Below are 18,714 nucleotides of genomic sequence, written 5' to 3'. Positions count from 1 at the left end.
AGTCAGCAAGGGTGACTCGCTATAGCAAGCTCTGAATAAATCACCTTTAATTGTCTCATGAGGTTGGTCTTTCTTTTCCATACCTCTGATCCCTGAACACATTCAGTTGTATTTCCACACAGCCTCCACTGGCAGGCGTGAGAGAGCGAACTGAAAACAGGCTGGGAGCTCACTCGTCCAACTTTGACCCTTGTTCTAGCTTCCAGATATTTTCAGTTCCTCGGAGGCAGGGAAAAAAAAACAAATGGTGCAGCAAACTTTCCTCCACATCTGCTGTTTTTAGTATGAATACTACATTCTGAATGCTTCAAAGATAGGATATTCAAAAGCCCAAGACACTTTCAACCACCATCTCTGAGGCAATACTTAAAAGCTATTGTGAAACTCAAAAAGCTGAAACTTGACTCTTGTCTTTATATCGCTACTGTAACACCCCCAAGGAAGACAATTTGGAATTAACAGAGTCTTAAGTGATATAACAATTAAGCACAATGTTTGAACCTTCACTATATCCTAACATGAGCCAACAAACTTTGAAAAATGTTGTCAGGCAACTGAGGACATATAAATACTAACTGGATAATTAATGATAGCAAGGAATTCATGCTATTTTTATCACATATGGTAAGAGTGTTACGTTCGGGTTTCTAAAAAAGGATTCTTTTCTTTCAGAAAATAGTGAAGTATTTATGGGTGAAATAGGACCTCTGGAATTGGCTTCAGAACAGTCCAATGGTGAGGAAGATGGAGAGTATGTAGGGGCTTAGATGGTACAAGATTTGTTGATAATTACTGAAGCTGAAAGATGGGGATCATTATACTGTTTGGGGGGATTATTTTACCCATTTTTGGATCCATTTGAACATTTTGGTAATAAAAACATCTGAAGTCATATTAATCATGCCTTGGGGCACCTGGGTGGCTCAGTCGGTTAAGCGTCTGACTTTGGCTCAGGTCATGATCTCACGGTTCGTGAGTTCAAGCGCCGCGTAGGGCTCTGTGCTGACAGCTCAGAGCCTGGAGCCTGCTTCAGATTCTGTGTCTCCCTCTCTCCCTGCCCCTCCCCTGCTTACACTCTGTGTCTCTCTCTCAAAAATAAACAAACATGAAAATAAAATTTTATATTGATCATGCCTTTGTATTTTCTGTCAAAGCATATTTATGCCTTGGGGGCGCCTGGGTGGCTTAGTCGGTTAAGCGTCCGACTTTCGCTTAGGTCATGTTCTCGCGGTTCGTGGGTTCGAGCCCCGTGTCGGGCTCTGTGCTGACTGCCAGCTCAGAGCCTGGAGCCTGTTTCAGTCTGTGACTCCCTCTCTCTCTGACCCTCCCCTGCTCGCGCTGTCTCTCTGTCTCTCTCCTAGAAATAAATAAAACATTAAAAAAAAAAAAGCATATTTATGCTTTGACCTCTTGGGGCCTTGCTAACCCAGAGGGACTGCCCCTCCCAGGATCAACCAATAGCTAGAGATAGTACATGGCTTGCCTGGGAGAGGGATTTTTAAGTCCAAAGCAGCAATCCAGAGCTCACGCAGCCCACTACCTTCATTATCAGACTCACTCTCTGGACCAGTATTCCCCTGTGGTCATCCCTCCAGGGCCAGGTCCTGGACGACTCAGAACAACCCCATCCCCACAGTCCACTGAAGTGATGCCAGCCAGCCAACCCGAGGCCTGCTTACCCTGCCTTCCTGTTCCTCCCGCATAGAAACCACAGTAAAGGCTCTTGCCTACATCTTCTCCGCACTCCCTGCTTCCCCAAGTAGGCCTGAATGGCATACCCTCTTCTCTTGGAAATCTGTGAATATAACAAATTATCTTTTCAACGGCGGGCGTCTCCTCATCAGGATGAGCTCACCATACTTGAATAATAATAAAACCTCCGTTTATTTATTTCTTTTTAATGTTTATTTATTTTTGAGAGAGAGAGAGACAGCATGAGTGGAGAAGGGGCAGAGAGAGAGGGAGACACAGAATCTGAAACACACTCCAGGCTCTGAGCTGTCAGCACAGAGCCTGACACGGGGCTCGAACTCGTAAAGGCAAGATCATGACCTAGGTGAAAGTCAGACGCTCAACGAACGGAGCCACCCAGGCGTCCCAAAACTCCATTTTAAACCAAAAGCCTATTTTGAAACTCAAAAGCTAAGATTTACTGTTATTTTTTCTTTATATTGCTACTGTAACAACTCTTCCCTAAGGGACTGAATTCAGAATGTCCTGTAGCCTGACTTGGATGAAGCAAACTGGGTGGGAAAAAAGCCCATATCAGCAGTTTTCTCAGGATAATGATAATGATGATAATTATCTTAAGTACAGAGTAAGCGGCCAGGAAATACGGCTGATTAACCAATTTTGTTCATTAACCACATAACTTAAGTAAACTTTTCTTCATTAATAGATAAAAGTAAATATGCTTTTATTTTCCACTTCCCCCTCCCCAAGTATTGTTAACAGATTGAAATCCATTTTGATCTCCTTATTGTTATATTTGTGGGATTCTTCTTCTACCCTCTCTACGTGACCTCATTGCTGTCTCAGAAAAGAAAATATTTAGACTATGCTTCTGTGAAAATATATTTATCAAATTTGTATCATGCCACTTCATCCACAGGAGAAATATTCAAATAAGGAATATTTAAGTTCAAAAGAGCCATACACATAGATTCATGCCAGACTATTGTTTTTGGTAACTGTTTTCTTTTAGCTCCAAATCTAGCTGAAGAGAGCCATCTAGATGTGTTCATGTAGAAATAAGGCTTGTATGCTGGAATAAAGGCCTATGTTTACAGATTTAAATATGTATATTTATGTGTAATTATGTAAAGTTAGACAAAATATAAAAGTTGTACTGCTGCGATTAAGAGATCTTGCCAGTTCCCTAGAAGTGAAAAAGAAAAAAAAAATGCAAGCATCTTCATTACATATAATGTAAAGGCTGTATTACTTTTCTGGGGCTGTTAACACAAGTACTGTTAAAGCCGCGAAAATTAATTCTCTCACAGCTCCAGAGGCTAGAAGCTCAAAATCTAGCGTTGGCAAAGTTGGGTGCCTCAGAAGGCCTTGAGTAAGGACCTGTTCCATGCCTCTCTCCTGGCTTCTGGCGGTTACTCACAATCCTAAGTGTTCCTTGACTTACGGGTGTATCATTTCAATCTCTGACTTCCCTCCCTGTGTCTTTATATAACATCACCTTCTCTGTGTCTATCTCTCTGTGTCTCTGTGTATTGTTTTTTATAAAGACCCTAGTGATTGGATAAGGACCCACCCTAATCTAGTATGGTCTCATCTTAGCCAAATATATCTGTGATGACCCTCTTTCCAAATAAGGTCACATTCCGAGGTGCTGGGAAGACATGAATTTTGGGGAGATACCATTCAACCCGATATCAAGGAGAAATACAGATGAGTGAAAATACCTAGAATCACATTCCATAACATAATGATACGGGCGAGGTCTATGCCTGGAGTGCAATATAAGGTGTGATATTTATCCTAAAGTATTTTCCCATAATCTGGGTCGCTTATCTGTATGATCTAAAATGAAATCAAATTTGGGCTCGAATCCATAGCATCCACTTTTCCACGATTCACCTACTAAGGACCACCCTGTTTAGCCTAATTTTCAGAAAAAGTAATTAATCATTATGTGTTAGGCACTATACCCAAGCACCAAAGATAGAGTGATAACAGGACATGGCCCCTGAACTCATGGACCTTGCATTCTGATGCAAGGATGGACGTTAAATTGTTACCTATACGGTAGAGGTAACAAAACTGTTGATAAATTATTATCACTTTGCATACAGGAAATTCCCCAAAACCACCTTCACTAGGAAGACTCAGAGAACTCAGCACACAGTCATATTCATGGCTGATTTATTACATCGAAATGAGTACCAAGTACAATTGGCAAAGGAAAAAGGCACATGGGGTCAAGTACAGAGGAAAACGGGTACAAGCTTCCAAGGAATTCTATTGGAATCACACAAAATACGCTTCATTCCCCTAACGACGAGCTGTGACACACATGTGAAGTGTTGTCAACTGGGGAAGCTCATTAGGGACTCTGTGCCCAGGGTCTTTTTTTTTTTCTAATGCTTATTTATTTATTTGGGAGAGAGAGTATGTGTGTGAACAAGGCACGGGCTGAGAGAGGAAGAGAGAATCCCAAACAGACTCTGAGCCATCAGTGCAGAGCCCAACATGGGGCTGGATTCCATGAACCGTGAGATCATGGCCTGAGTTGAGATCAAGAGTGAGTTGCTCAACCGACTGAGCCACCCAGGTGCCTCACCAAGGTCTTTTTAGGGACTCATCATGTAGACAGCCTCTGCTTGGGCATGTACCAAAATTCCAGACTCTTAGAAAGAAAGCAGGTGTTTGGCATAAAGCATATTGTTCGTACAAACAGCTTAGGCACAGTGAGCTACTCTTGTCACTTAGCAGTGGGATCCCTCCTGAGTTCTAAGTTCCCAGACACCACCCAAGTGCCACCCTAGTAAGCAGGACTTTCCAGGTCCTTTCTCTTTTCTGCACACCCTGAGACACAGTGGGTTTTATCCAGGGTCAGCCAAGCTCCCCAAAAGATCAGGATGCCATGGTCAATGGGATCTTAGAAGTCATTGTCCTGGAGTCACATCTATCCCACTATGCAGTCATCGTTATCCCTGACAGATTCCTTATTCTTACCTGGAAAGAACAGCAATAAAAAAGGGACAACATGGAGTAGAAATAGAGAGGAAGTGACTCCTTGTTCTGAGTCCAGCCCAAGTTAGAGGAGCGAATGAATTGAGTAGAAAGGTAACTGGGAGTGGGGTAGGGTGGGCTCTGGCAAGCCTACTGTCCTGGGTCTCTCCTGGGACTTTGTGGATTTAGTACACTTGCCTCAGACAGGTAATCGTGAGCTAGGTGACATGTAGTGGTGGTAGCGTGATGATTAATCGCTCTCCTGATATATCATTTTTGAAACAATATAGCAAAATGGCACCAGTGACATCATGAGAAATGGTGCCTGGGACCTAAATATTAAATCCAAAGGTGGTTTGCCATCCTCGAATATTACTTTGCCTGAGTTTCCGGATGACTTGGTTGGGGCTGTAGGGGAACCGATGAATCCCTATGATTTAAAGGACCTGGCCCTGGTTAGGCAGGATTGCATGACCATCAGCCCCGTGCATCTCTGATGAGAAATCAGGGCACTGGGAAAGCCATGCTCACGAAATATAGCCCATCCTGATGTCTTCTGACCGCTTCGCTAACATGTACTTTGTGCTTGTTGCACTCACTTTAACGTTTATATGATGTATTGCTGGCTGCTCATTTTTTCCAGAATTTAAACCCCATAAGTGGTGAGCCAAGGGACATCGGGATCTGGGTAGGCCCCCTGGTTACCGGTGGAATCTGGAAGCGAATCAATAGGCAGGGGCATTGAAATGAAATTGATATGCACGTGGAGGCAGCAACGAGATTTCCAAATGTGGTTTCCGTCAGTTATCAGAATGAAAAGAAATAGATTGTAGTACTATTCACTAAGGAATCAAATGTGTGTGTGTGTGTGTGTGTGCATTTTCTTCATCTGGCAACATAAAGAAATGTCACTTACGCTTGTAGCAGAACTATTAATTTCCTTCCAGCATTCATTCTCACTTTCTTTCTGATAGTGCTAAAACCCCCAGGTTTGGGGCGCCTGGGTGGCTTAGTCGGTTAGGCGTCCGACTTTCGCTTAGGTCATGATCTCACGGTTCGTGGGTTCGAGCCCCGCGTCGGGCTCTGTGCTCACAGCCAGCTCAGAGCTTGGAGCCTGTTTCAGTCTGTGACTCCCTCTCTCTCTGATCCTCCCCTGCTCACGCTGTCTCTCTCTCTCTCGCCTAGAAATAAATAAAAAACATTAAAAAAAAAAAGCAAAAAAAAAAAACCCAGGTTCTATCGAGGTTAAGGCCACTCAAAAAAAGACTTTATTTCCCAGACTCTCTTTCAGCTAGGTTTGGCCCTTTCACTATGGTCCGGCCATTGGAATGTAAGTGGAGGTAATGTGTCCAACTTCCAGATCACATCCCTAAAGGGAAGAGGCACACCGTCTCCTTCTTTTTCTGCCTACTTAGAATGCCAGGATGTTGGCGGCTTATCTTGGCAGATGAAAGCAACGCTCTAGGATGAGTCAACCAGTCTGCCAACACCACAGGGCCACCATGTCAACCCCATACCACTCAATCTTGTTTGTGGGTTTCTGTTTTAGACGCTGAACGTATATCCTAATAAACCAATGTAACGAGTGTATGAGTCTTCTCAGGACGCCTTAACAAAAATGCCATCGATGGAGTGGCTTACACAACAGAAATTTATTTCTTTACAGCTCTGGAGCCAGAAGTTCAACATCAAAATAGCGGCTGATTCAGCTCCTGGGAAGACCCTTCTTCCTGGTTTGTAGAGGGCTGCCCTCTCTCTTGTCTCCATATGATGATAGGGTGAGAGTTTGGGTGTCTCTTTCTCTTCTTATATGGGCTCTAATCCCCCAAAACAACAAAAGAGGCTTCTGTCGCTTTTAAATGCAAGTAAGCCTTGGCAGTCTATATAGAAAATGTTTCAACAAAATATTCTACATGATGAAGTCTCTAGAAATTCTGGAGTTCTCAGCTGGTGCTGATGAGGGAAGTAGATTCTGGAAGAATGGAGGCAGAGAGGAAGGGACCGCAGCGGGGCCAGGGCCTGCTGGAAAGACAAATTCCCTCTAATGGAGCATGGCAGGAAAACTCAGAAGGAGAGCAGTGAGTGGCACACAGTCAGAAGATTTTTCCTACTTATGCCGTACTTACCCTCCAAAGCTCCACAAGCAGCTGCTAGTCCAACCACCTTGCATCAGCATTGTTTCAAAGACTGAGAAGGGGAAGTAGTTTCAGAAATTGACACATGGCGACCAAGAACAAAATGAACACCACTCCTGAGAATAGTGAGATGACCGCTTCCAGCAGTGAACCCACCTGCACTGTGGATTGATTCTGTATTTTTCCCAAGTATATCAAACCCAGTAGGCCCTTGAAAAAGAGCAGAAGACGACTCAGGAAGGGCACAGGGGCTGGAGACTGAGTTCGATCATCAACGGTCAATTGTGCCCAAGTAATGAACCTCCATAGAGCCCTTACTTAGTAGGACTAGAGAACTTCCATGTTGGAGAACAACAGTCATGGCCCTGGGACACTGGTTCACCAGAGAGAGTATGACGGCTCTGACGCCCTTCCCATACCTTGCCTTCTTCCGTCGCTTCCATTTGGCCTCTTCTGCGTTGTGTCCTTCTGTAATCACCCAGTGACAATAAGTACCTTCCTGAGTTCCATCAGTCATTCTAGCAAATTACTGAACCCCCAGTGGATGGCCAGTTGGTCTGGATTACAGGTGATACTCTGGGACTTAATGATGGGCATTTGAAGTAAGGGCAGTCTTGTGGGACTGGGCCCTTAAATGTGGGGAGTTGGTGTCGGAATGGAATTGATTTAAATTTTAGGAAACCCAGATGGTGTCTGGAACCAGAGAACCAGCTGCTGGTGTGGAAAAAATACCCCGACGCATTTGGTATCAGAAGGATCGTGAGTGCAAAGGCTTCAGAGAGGATGAAGGTACAGAAAACGATGGCACCGGAGAAGTCGAATTCTTGAAGTCACTTGTTTTCTTCTGGTTTATTAAAAAGTGAATGATATGGGGCACCCGGGTGGCTTAGTCGGTTAAACGTCCGACTTTCACTCAGGTCATGATCTCGCGGTTTGTGGGTTCGAGCCCCGCGTCGGGCTCTGTGCTGACTGCCAGCTCAGAGCCTGGAGCCTGTTTCAGTCTGTGACTCCCTCTCTTTCTGACCCTCCCCTGCTCACGCTGTCTCTCTCTCTCTCTCTCTCTCCTAGAAATAGATAAAACATTAAAAAAAAAAAAAAGTGAATGATACTCCAGACCAGTACAGCCCAACAGGAACACAGCCACAATTGCAAACCACTTATGTGATTTTAAACTTCCCATTAGGCACATTTTAAAAAGTAAAAAGAAGTACATGAAATTAATTTTAAGTATATGTTTTATTTAACCTAATATGTCTAAAATTTTACCATTTCAGCATGTAACTAATGACTAATTTTAAAAAGTCCTTGAGATACTTCATATTCTTTTCTTTATGCTAAGTTTTCGAAATCCATTTTGTGTTTTATTCTTTTTTCTTTAAGTTTATTTATTTATTTTGAGAGAGACAGAGACTGTATGAGTGGGGGGGGAGGGAACAGAGAGACAGAGAGAGAGAGAGAGAGAGAATTCCAAGCAGACTCCATGCTGCCAGTGCAGAGCTCAGTGTGGGGCTTGAACTCATGAAACTGTGAGGTCATGACCTGAGCCAAAACCAAGAGTCAGACACTTAACTGACTGAGCCACTCAGGTGCCCCAATTTTGTATTTTATTCTTACAGCTCATCTCAGTTTAGACTAGCCACATTTGCAGTCATTAAAAGCCATGAAACTTACCTCTATGAGCTTTAAAAAACTGTTGAACAATTTTTGTGGCAATTTGCATAAAATATAGTATTATATACTTTGATGTCTCATAAAAGTCCTATATGTTCGTTTGTAGAATACTTGATGCAGTAAAAGAAAAAAATGAATCCACCCATAAATCCCCCTTCAGAAACAACCACTGTTAAATATTTTAATACGTGGGTTTTTTTATTTTTATTTTTTATATCTTTATTTTGAGAGAGAGAGACAGAGAGCAAGCAGGGGAGGGGCAGAGAGAGAGGGAGACACCGAATCTAAAGCAGGCTCCAGGCTCTGAGCTGCCAGCACAGAGCCCTATGCGGGGTTCAAACCCACAGACTATGAGATCATGACCTGGGCCGAAGTCAGACATTTAACCGACTGAGCCACCCAGGCGCCCCATAATACATATTACTCTCTCAATATGTAATTATATATAGCATACCATACACAGTTTCTCCTGACATCCGAAACACAGCACTCCTAGGAAAACTTTTATAAGCAAAATCGCATACAGTAGTGAAGTAATTACCACTACTTTACATGGAAAAGGTTTCGAACATTTCCAGATCCCTCCCCCCTCAAACATCTCTTAGGCTTTTCTGATACCTTAGGATACATCTTGCTAATAGATGCACAAAAGAAATCAAGATAGAGCCCAGATGCTCGCAACACCATTGAAAGTTCTGGCCTGCTGAGATGCTGGGTGTCAAATTTCCAAGTTCATAGCTCAAAGTTCCGGGTAAGGAGCTCAGTGGGGCCACTCGCTGCTTGGAGTGCGCACTGCCTCTCCAACAGCTCACTGCAAAAACACGCTGAATGCTGCTGGCTTTTTGCCTTTTTCTCTAAAAGCAAAAATCCTCCTTGGATTTCTTTCAGTTAGTGAACACAGATACCAATGTAGGCTTTCTGTAAAAGTGAAGTGGTGTAACACGAGCTTTTGAAAAATGGGGGAATACTTTAATGATAATAAATGCTATTATATTAATAATATAGTAATTATACATACTGCCTTATATTATGTTGCAGTATTATATATAATATATATTAGTATTATATATAATGCATATTCATACTATATATATTAGTAATATACATATAACAAATTGGGATTGTATGATACATACTGTATTATTTGCTTTCTTTTTCACTTTTGAAGGCAATGTATGCCCCAAGTAAGTTCATCTTTTTCTGCACATTCAGAAAGTCAATACAGTTTTCATCAGGCAGCAGACAGCATTATCAATTTTTCAGTCCCCATCATTAAATAAATGTTGTCTATTCCCAATCCCGTGTTACGCGTGTCTCTTCTGTCACCACAGGTCTGTGGGATTTCTACCCCTCCAAATGTCTTTTACTCTTTTTCCTTCCCATTCAATGTTTTCAACCTCATTCATTTCTCACCTCCATCACCACTGCCTCTCTGGCCTCCCTGAGTCCAGTCTCTTCCATGTCAATCCATCTTGAGTATTGACCCAAAACTAATCTTCCAAAAATTCTCTTTTCCATCTATTGGGGGAAGGCAGGTAAAGCAAGGGATTGTAAGCCAGCTTTGACTCTCTAACAGAAACACACTCCAGGGAAATTTTTCCTTCCAATGGAAATACAATTATCCCTCCATCACCTCCTTCTCCCCATCCAATTCATCATGGTGAAGCAACGTCTATTGATTGATCTGCCAATCAATAAAACCTCAAAAAGATATTAGCCTAGTCTCTCTAAGAAAGGCTACAGACAATGCCAGCTAAGCTCTCCGTTATCAGTGCCATAGCCTCAAGCTACAGAAAAGTAAAACACCAGAATCTTACTTTCAAGGTGTAGCTCAGAGGGTAAGACAAACAGGTCTCACATTAAAGTGATGGGGCGCCTACATGGCTCAGGCAGTTAAGCATCCACCTTTGACTCAAGTCATGATCTCATGGTTTGTGGGTTCAAGCCCTGCATCCAGCTCTGTGCTGATAGCTCAGAGCCTGGAGCCTGCTTCGGATTCTGTGTCTCCCTCTCTCTTTGTTCTTCCCCCACTCATGCTCTGTCTCTCTGAGAAATAAATACACATTAAAAGAATATTTTAAAAAGTAATAAGTAAAAGTGAGAAGACCACTTGAGGAGAGATCACCCACATCCATGCAAATTACAGGTCTGGAGAAGCCACCTACATTAATTATTAAAAACATGAAAGCATACTGCATGTTTTATGAAAATATTGTTTAAAGAAGAGGAAAGAAACAAACAAGATTAGAAATAATGATATGAAACCCAGTGTCAATGAAAATATAACTCACAGGAGAGAGGATAATTTTCTGTAACGGTTTCTCTATAACGCAACTCAACAAAAATATGAGTTTTATAAAATAAGAACTGAAAGACAAGATGAAATAAAGGCAATAACATGAAAAAAGAGACTTTCCATTTCAACTAAGTGAATTAAGACAGAAAGAATACCATAACTAATGCATTTAGTTTCTTTTTTTTATAATTTATTTACTTTTTAATTTATGTCCAAGTTAGTTAGCATATTGTGCAACAATGATTTCAGGAGTAGATTCCTAATGCCTCTTGCCCATGTAGCCCATCCCCCTCCCGCACCCCCTCCAGCAACTCTGTTTGTTCTCCTTATTCAAGAGTCTCTTATGTTTTGTCCCCCTCCCTGTTTTTACATTATTTTTGCTTCCTTTCCCTTATGTTCATCTGTTTTGTATCTTACAGTTCTCAAATGAGTGAAATCATATGATATTTGTCTTTCTCTGACTCATTTCGCTTTTAGTTCCATCCACATAGTTGCAAATGGATAAATTGGGTTTCTTACATATACCCTTACATAGAAGCGGAAGAGACCCTGGCCCTTGATTTTAGAGGATGGATGATTATCTCAAATATCCAAGAAAACGGTCTCACTAAAGGACACACGGTCACCTCGAGCGCCCTGCTCTGGCTAGGCGAAAGCATAACCCTTAACTCCGCCCTCGTAAATAACACTTCTCAGGCCCCAGGGAAATTTTTCTTCAACTGCTCTGAAGACCAAATGCCAGGAAGGCTTTTGCGCCTTTACCCACATCAGAGATGGACACTGCTCAGGAGTAGAAGGATTTTAACTGAAGTCTTTAGGAAAAACAAAAGTCCAGTTAATTAACTTGTCAGATACTTAGTCTCAGATACTGACTCCATTCAATTCTTGCCTAAAGCGGCATTGTTTGCCGTAGGCCAGGCATCCTTTAGTCTTTCTCTTTGCATCCAATTCATTGGTTTCAGAAATACTAAAAAATGAGAGCAGTGTTCACAGTTGTGGCATATGATATCTGAGGAACACTTTGCAGTGTTAACCCATATTCTATTTTATTCTTTTTTTTTAATGTTTTATTTTTATTTTTGAGAGAGAGAGCAGGGGAGGGTCAGAGAGAGAGGGAGACAGAAGATCTGAAGCAGGCTCTGCACTGACAGCAGAGACCAATGTGGGGCTGGAACTCACGAATTCTGAGATCACGACCTGAGCTGAATTTGGACGCTTAACCATCTGAACCACTCAGGTGCCCCTATATCTTATTCTTAAATAGGTACATATGTACATTCAAAACACAACATATGTGAAGCATGGTTTTAATTCTTTATTTATTTTTTAAAGTTTTATTTATTTTGAGAGAGAGAGCAGGCAGGGAAGGAGCAGAGACAGAGAGAGAGAATCCCAAGGAGGCTCTACACTGTCAGTGCGGAGCCTGACACTGAGCTCAGTTTCATGAACTGCGAGATCATGACTGAGCTGAAATCAAGAGTTGGATGCTTGACCAACTGAGCCGCCCAGGTGCCCCTAGCATGGTTTTAATTCTTAACATTGGTAACTATGTGGATATTAAACACCAAAGCTGAGAAAAGGTTCTCAACATACAAATACTTACTTCATGTTACAATGTATGAATATTAAGTAAAAATGTCAACTTTAATTTTTATTTAAAATTTTTATATTTGTTAGGGCACCTGGATGGCTCAGTCGTTTGAGCATCTGACTTCAGTTCAACTTCAGGTCATGATCTCATGGTCCGTGAGTTCAAGCCTCATATCAGGCTCTGTGTTGACAGCTCAGAACCTAAAGCCTGCTTCAGATTCTATGTCTCCCTCTCTCTGCCCCTCCCCTGCTCTCTCTCTCTCTCTCTCTCAAAAATAGATAAATAAATAACCTTAAAAAAGAATAATAATATTGTAAAATTTATTTTTATTTTTTTTAAATTTTTTAATGTTTTATTTATTTCTGAGAGAGAGAGAGAGAGACAGCGTGAGCAGGGGAGGGTCAGAGAGTGAAGGAGACACAGAATCTGAAACAGGCTCTAGGCTCTGAGCTAGCTGTCAGCACAGAGCCCGATGTGGGGCTCAAACCCACGATCATGAAATGAGAACCTGAGCCAAAGTCGGAGGCTTAACCGACTGAGCCACCCAGGCGTCCCTGTAAAATTTATTTTTATTAACTGTAATTATTTTGTCTTTCAATAGAGAAATCTCAGTGTTTTGGAGAAAACTCCAAAAACCATTAAAACAATTTATTTAGAAACTTTAAAAAAGTTACTTTATGCTTTCTATGTAAATTATTCAAATTGTCTTCAATTGAGCACATTTGACTTTTTAATCCTTTAGATCTTTTCTGTCCTAAGAAAGCAAACTATGTGAAAATCATTATACCAACACACCTACCGATTTTGCTGAAATGAAGGAAAGAAATTAATTTTATAGAGTAGATAAAAATGTATCAACTAGGAATGTCTTTATTTTAGTCTTCATCCAAACGTTACTGGTCCATGAACAGAACAGCAACATGTGCCCAGTGATAATTACCTTCATCATCTTTATTGATTTGCCAAATTTCAGTCACATAAAAACTACATAAAACCATGAAAAACCATTGCTTATACATAAGTTTTATATTTTGTCAGTAAAAGTATATTTGTCAAGTGTAAGGGAGGAAGAACTGTTTTTCCTTCACCCATCTTCTTTTTTTTAAGTCTATTTATTTATTTTGAGAGAGAGAGATAGAGAGAATGTGTGTGAGCGCATGCGAGCGCGCGCGCGGGCGCACACACACGCACGCACACACACACACACACACACACACAGGGAAGGGGAAGAGACAGTGGGGACAGAGAATCCCAAGCAGGCTCTGCACCATCAGCACAGAGCCTGATGTGGGGCTTGAACTCAAACCAGAGATCGTGACCTAAGCCCAAGGGGGATGCTTAACGGACTGAGCCACCCAGGCACCCTTAAATTAATACTTTAAAATTTTTTCTATTTTATGTTATTTATTTTAACGTTTGTTTATTTTTGAGAGTGAGAGAGACAGCATGCGAGTGGAAGAGGGACAAAGAGAGAGAGAGGGAGACACAGAATCCAAAGCAGGTTCCAGACTCTGAGCTGTCAGCACAGACTTCCTTCCACGTGGGGCTCAAACTCACGAACCGAGATCATGACCTGAGCCGGAAGTTGGACCCTTAACTGACTGAGCCATCTAGGCACCCCCATCTTAAGTTCTTTGGTAGGAGTCCATAAATTAGACTGATAAGAGACAGATCTACAAGCGGAAACAGACAAGTTCATTAACAAGTACAGAGGGCACACACAGGAGTGGTCAGAGATGAGGAACGCCTAGGAGTCGTAGAACTCGGGCTTGTACAGCATCTTAGCAAAGAACAATGATTCTGTAGAGAAGTGACAAGCCGCGGGAAAAGGACTTTGAGCTTCGAGGGGTGGCAAATTGTGAGAAGGCAAATCTAAGGGGAAATATTGGTAGATACGGGTAGACAAGGTTTGTTATGTAGATTGCTCTGATCCTGTTACTGACCTAGAGTTCCCTCCGGTGATTGACCTCTTTCTGGTAGAGAAAGGAGAGGTGACACCTTTATGGATGTATGTCCTGTGTGTAGGCAAATAGGGGAAAAGCAGTGAACTTTTCCTGCCTGTATCAACTTCCTCTCAATTGCCTTCAGTTCTGAACAATCCCTGAATATTCTGGGGTAGTATGTCTACTATGCCTCACAAAAAAATGGAGGTTGGAACATATTTTATTTAACAGTCTCTTGTCTTGATTTGCAACTTCTAAAAACCTGGATATATGGGTAATGGGTCTTAATGAAGACCCAATGTTCTCTTGCTCTGATCCCTACACATGTCAGAGGCAGACTGCTTATATGAGTAAGGAATAGAATTGGAACAGCAATAACTTAAATGATTCCCAAAGAAGAAGGCTCGAGGTGATATAAGTAAATGCAAGAGAATTAAAAAAGTAACAGCCATTCAAAAGAATAAAATAGGTATGGAAAATAAAAGTGATTCAATATATGGATAGTTGTTCCTGACATAGAAACTCAGCCAATGGGGGCGTTTGGGTGGCTCAGTCGGTTGGGCATCCGACTTCAGCCCAGGTCATGATCTCATGGTTTGTGGGTTCGAGCCCTGCATTGGGCTCTGTGCTGACTGCCCCCTCAGAGCCTGGAGCCTGCTTCAGATTCTGTGTCTCCCTCTCTCTCCGACCCTCCCCTGCTCACAGTGTCTCTCTCTCTCTCTCTCAAAAATAAATAAAACATTAAAAATTAAAAAAAAAAAAAGAAACTCAGCCAAGGGATAGAAAAATTATCAAAAATATAGGGAAAAGAAAAGAGGAAGTGCTTATATCTTAACCTTTCCTTCAGTCCTATAAGTTATCATCATATTGTTCAAGGGCAATTGTAGTGTCATATACCTTTCTTCCTTTCTTTTTTAAGGTTTTATTTTACTAGTAATCTCTACACCCAATGTGAGCCTCAAACCTACTACCCAAGATGGAGAGTTGTATGGTCTACCCTCTGAGCCACCTAGCCACCCCCCCACCATTATATACCTTTCTTACTCTGCCTTACACATTAGTTTCTTACTTCTCCTTCCTCTTAACTTACTGTTTCCTACCTGATCATACTGTGAGAGGAGCTAATGTATTTGATATGATATGTAAAACAAGAGCCAATGGGCACAGAATGAGTGTTCAAAGGCCTCTGTGTGGCATAAAGAGCTCAGGTTTGATGGGGTTAATTGATGATACTCAGAGCCATCTTCCACTTTCAGTTTCAGGGCGATGTGCTTAAACTCTGAAACTGCCAGAAATCTGGCTTCCCTAGAAGGGAATAGGAAGGAAATAGCAAGGAGAACCTCTCTGTTTCTGTCAAGTTCCTATCTCAGCACACATTAGAAGGTTCTTTCCCTGAGATTTTTACCTCTTAGGGAAGCACTGAGAAGCATCCCCCTCTTTCCCCACCCCTCCAACCTACTCACACCCTTCTAACTGAAATGGTAATTGTGTAAAGTTGGGTCGTTGTTTTGGGGCACCTGGGTGGCTCATTCAGTCAAGCGTCCAAGTCTTGATCTCGGCTCAGGTCGTGATCTCACAGTTCATGAGATCAAGACCCACATGGGGCTCAGTGCTGACAGTGAGGATCCTGCTTGAGATTCTGTCTCTCCATCTCTCTCTCTCTCTCAAAATAAATAAACATTTTTTAAAAAAAGTTAGGTCATCATTTTTTGCTTTTACTTTTTAATCCATCCAACAATTTCTGTCTTCTAATTTGTGTGCTTCTGCCAGAAGCTGGCAAACAATGGCCCCTGGGTCAAGTGCAGCCCAGCACCTGTTGTTGAAGAAGAATATGCTACAGAGATTGTATGTGACCCATAAAGTCAAAAATATTTACTATCTGGGGGGCACCCGGCTTGCTCAGTTGGTTAAGTGTCCGACTTCAGCTCAGGTCATAATCTCATGGTTTGTGGGTTCGAGCCCCAGATGGGGCTCTGTACTGACAGCTAGGAGGCCTGGAGCCTGCTTTGAATTCTGCCTCTCCCTTTCTCTCTTTACCCCTCCCCTGCTCATGCTCTGTCTGTCTGTCTGTCTCTCTCTCTCTCAAAAATAAACATTAAAACAATTTTTTGCTATTGTAGAAAAAATTTTTTGTTGTTATTTTAACATTTTTTATTATGCCATTTTATCAATTGTGTATTTTAACTCTCTTTGGATAGTATATTTATGGGTTGCACTAGGCATTATAATAAACATGTTAACTTTTCTAAGTCTGTTTAGAATCTGTTTAGAATTAGTATTTAGCGCTTGAACTGCAATATAGAAACTTTACCATCCTAGAAATACATTATATATTACATATATTTTATATGTACGATAATGTACATATATGATATATAATGGATATGCATATCTATTATAGCCATATATACTGAAAACTCCACCACTCTTATAACTTTTGCTTTTTTTTTTTTTTTTTTAATGTTTTATTTATTTCTAGGAGAGAGAGAGACAGCGTGAGCAGGGGAGGGTCAGAGAGAGAGAGGGAGTCACAGACTGAAACAGGCTCCAGGCTCTGAGCTGGCAGTCAGCACAGAGCCCGACGCGGGGCCTGAACCCACGAACCGCGAGATCATGACCCAAGCGAAAGTCGGACGCTTAACCGACTAAGCCACCCAGGCGCCTCATAACTTTTGCTTTCAACCATTAAACATATTTTAAAGAATAAAGAGAATAGTCTATTATATTTACCTAAGTATTTACTATTTCTATTGCTCCCCCTTCATTCCCGATGTTACAAGCTTCCTTTTGGTATAATTCCCCTTCTACCTAATGAATTTCCTCTAGCAATTCTTTTAGAACAAATCTGCTGGCTAAAACAATTGTCTTTATTTTATTTCATCTAAGAACAGGTTTATTTCAACTTTATTCCTGATGGAAGGTTTGCTGGATATAGAATTCTGGGTTGACAAGATAGGCTGGAAGGATGCTGGAAAAAATATCTGTGACCTTGACATCAACTTGGTGGTACTCTGAAGTTTTGCCTTCGCTGATCTGTTTGCTACTATGAGTTTTTCAGGGTCCTCAAACACCTGCTCTGTGCTTTCTGTCCAGACTTTATAGCTGCATTGAGTTGAAGAGATAGGGTGGAGTGTGCTTATTACTTCATACCACCGAGACCCACCATCCTCTCCTCACCCTTTATTATTCTTCCATTAGGGAGAAGAGCTAATTTGAGTAGGGGACGCTGATCTCCCCTGATCAATGTTTACTGGTAAATGAGATCGTTATGTTAAAGGTCACACTTACATGCTCTGGCATCTTTGTTTTCTCGTTGACCTGCCATTCACTAGACTCCTGTTATTAGTCAGAATTAGAGACACAAACCCTACTGTAGCTGGTTTAAACAAGAGCGGTCTGTCGGTTTATATAAACAAAAATGTCCATTTCAGGTTAAGCTAGAACCAAGACATTGCTCTTCATCTTTCAGGTCTGTTTCTTCCATAACAGTTTCCATTACCACCAACAGTTTACTCTTGGTTGTAATCCCAAGAACTCAAGGTTTAAAATGCCCTACACATAGATATCAACAGAAAAAGCCCATCTCCTTCTCACTAACTCTTAGAAAAAATTCTAGTATCAAAGCTCATTGACTCTTGATGGGTGACATGCAGATGCCTGTGGCCTAGAGAAGTGTTGGCCTACCCAAACCACATGGACTGGGCAGGGACTAGCGGCTCCCCACGGAAAACTGGGGTGCTGAAACCCAAAACAAGAAAAGCAAGTAACATGTGTCCCTGCTTTATCTAAGGAAAAGTCTTATCCAACCTGTAATTGGTACTGACATTTGCTATGCTTCAACTATATACCAGGCACTGTGCTAAGCACTTTGTGTATACCGCTGCATTTAATACTGACAGTAACAATTTTTAAAACAACATGGAAAGGTACCATCGTGAGCACCTGGGTGGCTCAGTGGGTTAAGCATCTGACTCTTGTTTTCAGCTCAGGTCATGATGTCATAGTCATGAGACGGAGCCCTGTGTCAGGCTCTGCACTGAGTTTGGAGCCTGCTTGAGAGTCTCTCCCTCCCTCTCCCTCTGCTTCTCTCCCCTACTCACTTGCATTCTCTTTCTCTCTCAAATAATTTTTTTTAAAAAGGTACTCTGAATATCATTATTCATCAGGGAAATGTACATTAAAATCACAGCGAGCTACCATTCCATAAGGATTGAAAATATGAAAAGTTGACAAGGATATGGAGCAACCGAAATTCATCTATTGCAGGTGAGAGTGTAAAAGGGGTATGATCACTTTGGAAAGCATTTTGGCATTTTCTGGAAAGTTAAATTACACTTAACATATGAATCATCAATTTGGCTCCTAGGTCCTTTCCCAAGAAGATGACAAAGA

The sequence above is a fragment of the Hyaena hyaena genome, unplaced genomic scaffold (genome assembly GCF_003009895.1).
Source record: "Hyaena hyaena isolate Hyena2069 unplaced genomic scaffold, ASM300989v1 scaffold_60, whole genome shotgun sequence".
Classification (NCBI taxonomy): Eukaryota; Metazoa; Chordata; class Mammalia; order Carnivora; family Hyaenidae; genus Hyaena; species Hyaena hyaena.
This window is presented reverse-complemented; position numbering follows the sequence as displayed.